Consider the following 8,280-nt stretch of genomic DNA (forward strand, 5'->3'; position numbering starts at 1 on the left):
GTTTTGGTTAGAGAAAGACCAATAGCAAATCTTCTCTTTGGTACTATTTAATCTAATATCTCTTTAATTGGGCATACATAGGGGCGCGATCGGAAGGGGGGATGGGCGATTTTTGTTCCTCTTATGTGTATACCCATGCATCGTGTTCGATGTTTTCTACTACAAACATTTTTGTACATGTTGTATGGCGTTACATGTAGTGAAACTAACCCTGGGTAAGTTATCACATCTGGTACATTTACAACCAACAGACTAACAAGGGGTTAACCAGTGGCGATTTTTCACGGGGGGGGGGGCAAATTCGACCAGCCAAAAATTTGACAAGCAAAAAAAAGTCTTCATTCACAATATAGGATTTCGTATCAGAAAAAAAATCGACAAGGAAAAAAAAGCAAAAAAAAGTCTTCAAGGTCGTCAGGGGGGGGGGCTAGAGATACGTCACTTGCATGACTTGTGACTCCCCTGCCCCCCCCCCGTAGGTAGTGGGGTTAACACTCAATTTCTAGACGTACTACGTAGGCTTTATACATCCCACCGGGTACCCATTTAACACCTGGGTGGAGAATGGCAAAATGTGGATTCACACCTTGCCAAAGACGACATTGGCCCCGATAAGACACGAACGTTACCCTCTGATTATATTAGTTATAACTTACACGGCAACTTACGGTAGCTGCGGATGTATACCTCGTTCCCACTGTCACGAATAGCGCCACGATTAAAACCGCGGACTGGATCGGTTAGTAATCGTGGTGATCTAATCAGATCATATCAAATCGTATGAGATCAGTCGTGGCAATCGTATTCATCGTGAAATAAATAATGGTTAAAAACCATGTTTAAATCACACAGCAACTGACTGTTGCTACAGAAGCTTACGGAAAAACCGTAAGCATCGGTTAGGATTCGTATCATCCGCAAGCATCCGTATTAATCCGTAATTCAAATCCGCAGGATACGCGGCGAGCCATAGAGATGTATACATCTCTACGCGGCAAGCGCAGATCCGCAGCGGAAATTTTGAAAACCTCAAAATTTTGCTGCGGATTTAATATATATAAAGCATCCACAGAATATATATGTTATTCATACGTAAAATAAGCAAATCACCCGTAAGTCGTCCGTGACATGTGTCAGCCCATTAGCAGTGGAGTGGCTCATCCACAGGTTTTACCCGTAACGTACGTAATTTATACGTAACATCCGCAAATAATCCGTATCTTAAGCTGAAAATAGTTTTTAAAAAATGTTTATTTATGATCCAAATATGCGTATCTTGGTCGTATGACCTAAGTGGCCATGTGACCTAAGCATTAACCTTGCAATGTGGATTCAGTTTAGTTTCTGTGCAAACCATTTCTGACATGCCTCAGTATTTGTTAGTTTGTAGTATTACCACGCGTGGACGATTTACCCTTTATTCCGAAGTTTTGCCACATAATTGAGAGATATTACACCGGGTATGTAGCATGAAAAAGTGACGATTCATATACTCAAAGTACACACACACAACAATAATAATTAATGTTGCACGTCATTCAAGTTAAAAAGCGCCCTCTACATCTATAGTTCAAAGGGAGACAGGCCTGGATAAAACATTGAGACTATTGATACAAAAATAAAAGGAAAAGGGGTACATAAGACAATTGAGCACATGAATATGAAGGCCCAAGTCCATCGGAGGTCATTTCGAGAAAACAAAAAAAAAAGATAATTTTTTTTATTTGGGCTATCAAAATGTATTGGCCAAAAGACCATCATAAAACAAATTTAATTGTCCATTTTTTTATGAACATTAATATTCACGTTTGTCTCGTAGAATTGGTACGTTCTTAGAGTCATATGGACTTGGGTCATTCTTACATTCATATGCATTGTAGACTTCTGAGGTAAGTGATGAGAGAGGGCGCTATGATATGAATGTAAGAAAAGCCAATGTCCTCGACTTGGGCTTTTCTTGCCCCTATACCAGATTTTGCTCCTTTCTTTAAGGCATTTCTCAGAATGATGATTTCAGATTTATCATTTTTACACAAGATTAGTCATTGTGTAAGGAAAAATTTCCCATATTCAACTCAATTTCGCAAAAACAAATGGACTTTTGCCGTTTCTATAATTCAGATACTCGATAAAAATCATATCCTACAGTTTGCTTTTTAAAATTTCTTTTCATTTAGTAACGCTGGTCAGGTAACATCAGGCGTGTATTAAGCAACCCTCCAAATGGTGATTCTTGGGAATAGACTCATCTGTACAAATTAAATGAATGAATAATAAAACCTTGAAAAGTACATGTATATTAATTATGAAAAACATAGGGGGAAAGGCAAATTGAATGAATAGTATGCAATGAAAATATCTATTAAATATTAAGTGATGTCATATCATTTAATGTTGCATTACCTGTCCTTTCAAAACATAATGCATGTAGGGCCTAGTCATGTGAAAGAGAGAGGAGGAGAAAAGAAATAAAAAGAGAAGGGGGAGTACGAGAGAGAGAGAGAGACTGAATAGACAGGACATGTTCTCCAGCCTGTCCAATTACTACTTTAGTATTAGCAAATAAACGAAGCATTTTAAGAGGCATTGACGATGGACTGTGAAAGATTATGATTTATAGAACAGAGTAAGATTGAGCAACCATTATCTCATTTTAATGAGCATAATACGCTCTGCAGATTGATAATTTGAAGTTAGCCTTCTGTTCAGCCTAAAAAAGAATAAATATCGAGCAAATATCAATGCAACTAAATAAAGCATACGGATTGATCGTGAGGCCGATTATTATTTCTTTGACTGATCATGTACTTCTATATTTTGTGGGGTCTATTGTTTGTCTTTTGTATGTTCCTTTTTTTAATATCTCGCTCTCACTTTTTCTGTCCTTATTGTGTATGGTGTTTTTTCTGTCTATTTCTCCTGTTTATTGTTGTTAGTGTATTAGTTTTCTGAGCTTCAGTGTATGAATATGTAGGAGGGGCTCATTGGGTGGGAGAATGCATATTAATACATTCTGTGGCTTGTGATACGTCGAACAAAGCGCCCCAAAATCAGACCGAGTCTAGTGCGTTGATTTGTGCAGACAATGCGGCTAGTTCAATCTGTAATTTAATACAGAATAAATGATAATTGTATAAACTGAATTGAAAACATGCCATGTAATGTACACTGTTAAAAAGACTGATTTTACAGAAAAAAAGAAAAGAAGATTTGCAAAAAGCTATAGCAGAATCATTCTGTAAATTCATTAAACATGAATTTTTCTGCAATTTATCAGAACAGGTCTGTTAAAAAAGGGAAAGGGGTGTTTTATTTAAGGAAATTTGTATGGTTACATACAGTGTACACCTGCATCGCACCCACTTGTTCAGTAATTACCGATCTTAGTCACGAACCCTTTTTATGACGCCGCCATCAACTATATACAAGCTTAACCGCTCACGATGGCGGTCTCTTGCGTTCATTTGTTTATGCTGCTTTTTATTATCATCCTATAATGTGAAGTATATGCCCAAACCATTTTATTTCTAATTATGTATTATGTTTATGTTGTAAACCTTATGAATTATTATATATAATGCAAACAATGGATATAATTTTTGATAATGTATTGTGAACGCAGAAATAAAATAAAACAAACAAACAAGTGTACGCCAAATACCGATTTCCTGTAATTTTACACGATATAATGTAAGATCGCGTAAGATTACAGGCGTTCTCGAGACCCTGCTGCAGGAACTTCTTTTATTTTTAAAGATAAATTTTCTAACGGTGTTGCATTTATTATCCAAACAAAACAAAAATTAATGTTGACTTGCATTACAACTTACAAATGTATTTATTCAACAACTAAGAATGACCTTGACAGGCTAATACTGTATTATGTCATGCATTAATTATATAGGCTACCCTAAACTTACATTTTGTCAAAACACCTTTCATAACTTCGAATACTGTAAATCAAATGCGACTTTGATATGTGTCACTATTTACTTCTTTCACGATTATGTTAACGTGGTAAATGGCAATGCATTTGTTACGTGTCAGAAAGCGCAAAATTCAATTTGCTTGCATTTACAATATGACTGATTACGCTACGTACGACTGTACGCTTTTTATTACGTACTAGCAGCAATTACCCGTGGCAGCACAGGGGGTAGGAGTCATTTTTCTTTATCAAAGTGTGTGGGGGGGGGGAGGGGGTGACAATCTTGTATGTACAGCTAGACTGCCTGTTCACACTGAAAGCCAAGCAGTTTATTGATGAAATATATTTAGACAACTGATTCATAGCAGACTTCTCTTTCAATATAGATAGGAGGTTCAATTAAGTTAAGCATCTTGGGTTGAACTGGAGGAAGAACTTCAATAATCATTACAGAGTGAAATCCAAATCTAACTATAAAATGGAAAAATGTATTAGAACACGGTGTATTCAGTAAGCAGTCAAGAGGCAATTATTGTGATATAAAAATTATATATGATTACATGTATTAATGGGTCAGAAATAAATATGTAAGTACATTGCACATGTACCTTAAAATGTACATTAGACTGCGGTTGTTTGTACCTTTTAAATGAAAGGTTGCTCAATCATATATAAGTATGGCAGGATGTTGAAAAGAAGTGAGAGTGAGAGAAAGGGGGTGATAAAATGAGTGAGACAGTCTGTAAAATCATTTTACCAATGCTTGTTTATTACGATCACACTACATTAGTATTTTGTTAATCACACAGAAATAAAGTTTAACATATGAATTGGCGAACATAATACTAAATATAGTTCATTTATATTTGTAAATGAATTTTAGAGAGACATTAATTTGTTGAATGTGTGTAGCAAAGAAAGAAAATGCCAGTGTTACAAATGTTCCGAAGAAAATCTGATCAAATTTGCCCTTAAATAAAAGGGTTAATAGCAAATCTATTAAGAAATTTTTAATTTTGGGTTTTGGAACTTAGCACTGAGTTGATTATCAGACTCAACCAAACAACTTCATCACATGTTGGAATTTAGATTTATTGCGGCATTGATCATTCAATATAAATATTATGTCTTACGTCAAAATACTAACCATGCACTGAACTGTGTGCAACAGAGCACTGGCACAGCTTGGCCTTGGAGCATTGAGTGGCAGGTAGCTGAATCTGTTAAAATACAGGATTAAATATATGTTTTAATGAAACTGGGCAGAAACATTAGATCTAGACCCTTACCCCCCAGCATATAGGCGCCGGAAGTGGGGGGGGGGGGGGGGGGGGCTGGGCAGTCGCTCCCCAAAAAACAAAAAGTGGGGGGGGGTAAAACATATTTTCGCCCGCCCCCCAAAAAAAGAAATATAAAAAAAATAGTAGTAATAAACTTAAAACTAATAAACTTTAAGATAACAAATAATACTCACGCCATTGGGCTCGTATTAAGGAATTTAAAGACTAAACTGCAACTTATGGGTAAATGCCACTTTTCCCTATGATGAGACAAAAATAGAAATACGCCCTCAATCGGTGAATTTAAATATAAATCGTCGATTTACAAGATGAAACAAAAAAAAGTCATGAAAACAAATGATCAGCACCATCAATCGTTAAGCTTATATACACTATAATGGAGTCAAGCACACCAGAGGCAAATCATCGATGTTCCTATTAATCCAATTTTTAAAGGTTAAGACCCCCCCCAAAAAAAAGTCAATAATAAAGGAAAATATATGAATAAATATTTTAAACAAAAACAAAAAAGTGGGGGGGGGGGCAAAAAATATTTTCGCCCGCCCCCCAAAAAAGAAATATAAAAAAAATAGTAGTAATAAACTTAAAACTAATAAACTTTAAGATAACAAATAATACTCACGCCATTGGGCTCGTATTAAGGAATTTAAAGACTAAACTGCAACTTATGGGTAAATGACACTTTTCCCTATGATGAGACAAAAATAGAAATACGCCCTCAATCAGTGAATTTAAATATAAATCGTCGATTTACAAGATGAAACCAAAAAAAAGTCATGAAAACAAATGATCAGCACCATCAATCGTTAAGCTTATATACACTATAATGGAGTCAAGCACACCAGAGGCAAATCATCGATGTTCCTATTAATCCAATTTAAAGGTTAAGACCCCCCACCCCCCAAAAAAGTAAATAATGAAGGAAAATATATGAATAAATATTTAAATAATTAAGTAAATAAATTAATAAACAAATGAATAAATAAATATAAATCAATCAATCTATCAATAGATAAATAAATGAATCAAAAGTAAGTTTGAATCAAAAGAGGAACATCAAGCAAGCATAATGTTGAAAATTTTGTGATATAAAATACGAAAGTGATTGCATTTTAGATATTGGCTTCATTACACAAAAGAGTTAAATGCATACCCTTGTCAGTACATTCATGTGAGGGGTAGATGATGCCAGCACACTTTCATTAAAAATATTTCAAAGATCTAATACTCTAATTTTTCCTAATCATTGTGTCAAACAGAAAACGATTCCTGCCTGGACATGTGGAAGTATAATTGTTTGAACCTATCGGGATTTGATGAAGAGCATACTCCCAAATCAATGAAAAATTCTAAATTATCATAAAAATAAAATACAAAGAAAAGTGAGTTTCATCGATTAATTTCTAATTTACATATCAGTGTATAGTAAATAATGGTGCTCAAAGGTTAGTGAGCCCCGCGAGAAAATTAACACGTTTAAAATGTTCAAGTTCTGCCATGATTTCAACATCCGGCATTTTGGTGTTTTTACTCCAGCCTATTTTCTGTTTGGGAAGAATTGACCTATGAACACTCTTTAAAAGTAAAAAAAAAATCTTGAGGGCAACGAATACTTAAAAAAAAACAATCAAAATTCTAAATACGAGTGGTTATCATCGCACATGTTTTCTCGTTTTTACATCGAAATAATTAATAATTCAATGCTATTTCCTTAAAACCAAACTGCGCGACAAGTAAATCGCATCTTAAATATAAAAAGGTTCTAATGATAAATTAAATAATATCAGCCTCGATTTCAGACTAGTTACTGAGAAAAAAATTTGTATCCGTATTAACGCTGTTTACACTGCGTATAAAGGAAATTAATCATAGAGTCTTTGCACACTACATCAATCGATAAAAAAAGTACTAAACACATAGTTTTACCTATTCGGCAGTCTGCTATTCAAGGCAATTCAGTGCACTGATCAATCACCTAATCTTACAGACTTTTGACATTTATTTATAACATTCATATAAATGTTCATGTTGCAATAACTCCAGCCTGAATTAAGATTCGTGAGACATGATCACTATTTCAGAATTATTCATGTTCACGATGTTGTAACATTATTTTGCTCTGCAAAATATATCATCTATTTGAAGATTCATATTGGTGGAAGTAAAACAAATATGTGTATATACAGTGCGAGTCAGAAAAAAAATGTTACATTTTTTAAAATCAGTATTTTTCTAGAAAATGTGGGATTCAGAGAGAATGCTAGCATGTATGGATGGAGTAAATATTCCTTTGTCACTTGGTAAAGTTTGTTTCAGTGTTGTTGTTATGGTTGAGTGCACAACATCCAATGTTTGAAAAAGTGTCAAAACCCATTTGCGCCAAATCAGGTGATTACATGTACCTACTGAAACAGATTTTGTTCGTACAAAGACGCTCGCAATAGTCCGTAAGTTCGACTTTTATTATTATTTCACTGTTCGAAATTTGATTTAGTCTTACAGGTTGGACTTATCATAGCTAATTATCGAAATCACAACGCAAACTCAGAGCGGGGAGGGGGAGGGGGTAAATTGCATTAAAAGGGTAAGACAGTGCTCGTACACTCTAAAAAATGAAGTGGTAATTCAGCTCTTAAAGATCGTGTATAGTGACTGCACTTCGGAGTGCTGATTTTTCTCGTTCAAATTTCAACTAGACAAATCAGCACTCCGAAGTGCAGTCACTATACACGCTCTTTAAGAGCTGAATTAGCACTTCATTTTTTTAGAGTGTAGATGGACTTCAAAAATGAACCTCAAACCCCGAGAACTTTGAACAAACATTTTTTTTCGTGTTTTTCTTACCCTAAATAATTCCTCGAATATTCTATACACAACAGAAAAAGTAAGTCCCCCCCCTAAACAAACATCAATAATTTCCGAACCCATGCGAGTTTTTAATGTATTTTTACATGAGCGTGTAGGTAATTTTATAAGCTACCCTCTGAGTAAATGTTGTGGACGTATCTTACGTCATACTCCAATGAGCACCATTAGAAGTCAAAAATGTCA

The sequence above is a fragment of the Lytechinus variegatus genome, chromosome 5, assembly GCF_018143015.1.
Source record: "Lytechinus variegatus isolate NC3 chromosome 5, Lvar_3.0, whole genome shotgun sequence".
NCBI lineage: Eukaryota > Metazoa > Echinodermata > Echinoidea > Temnopleuroida > Toxopneustidae > Lytechinus > Lytechinus variegatus.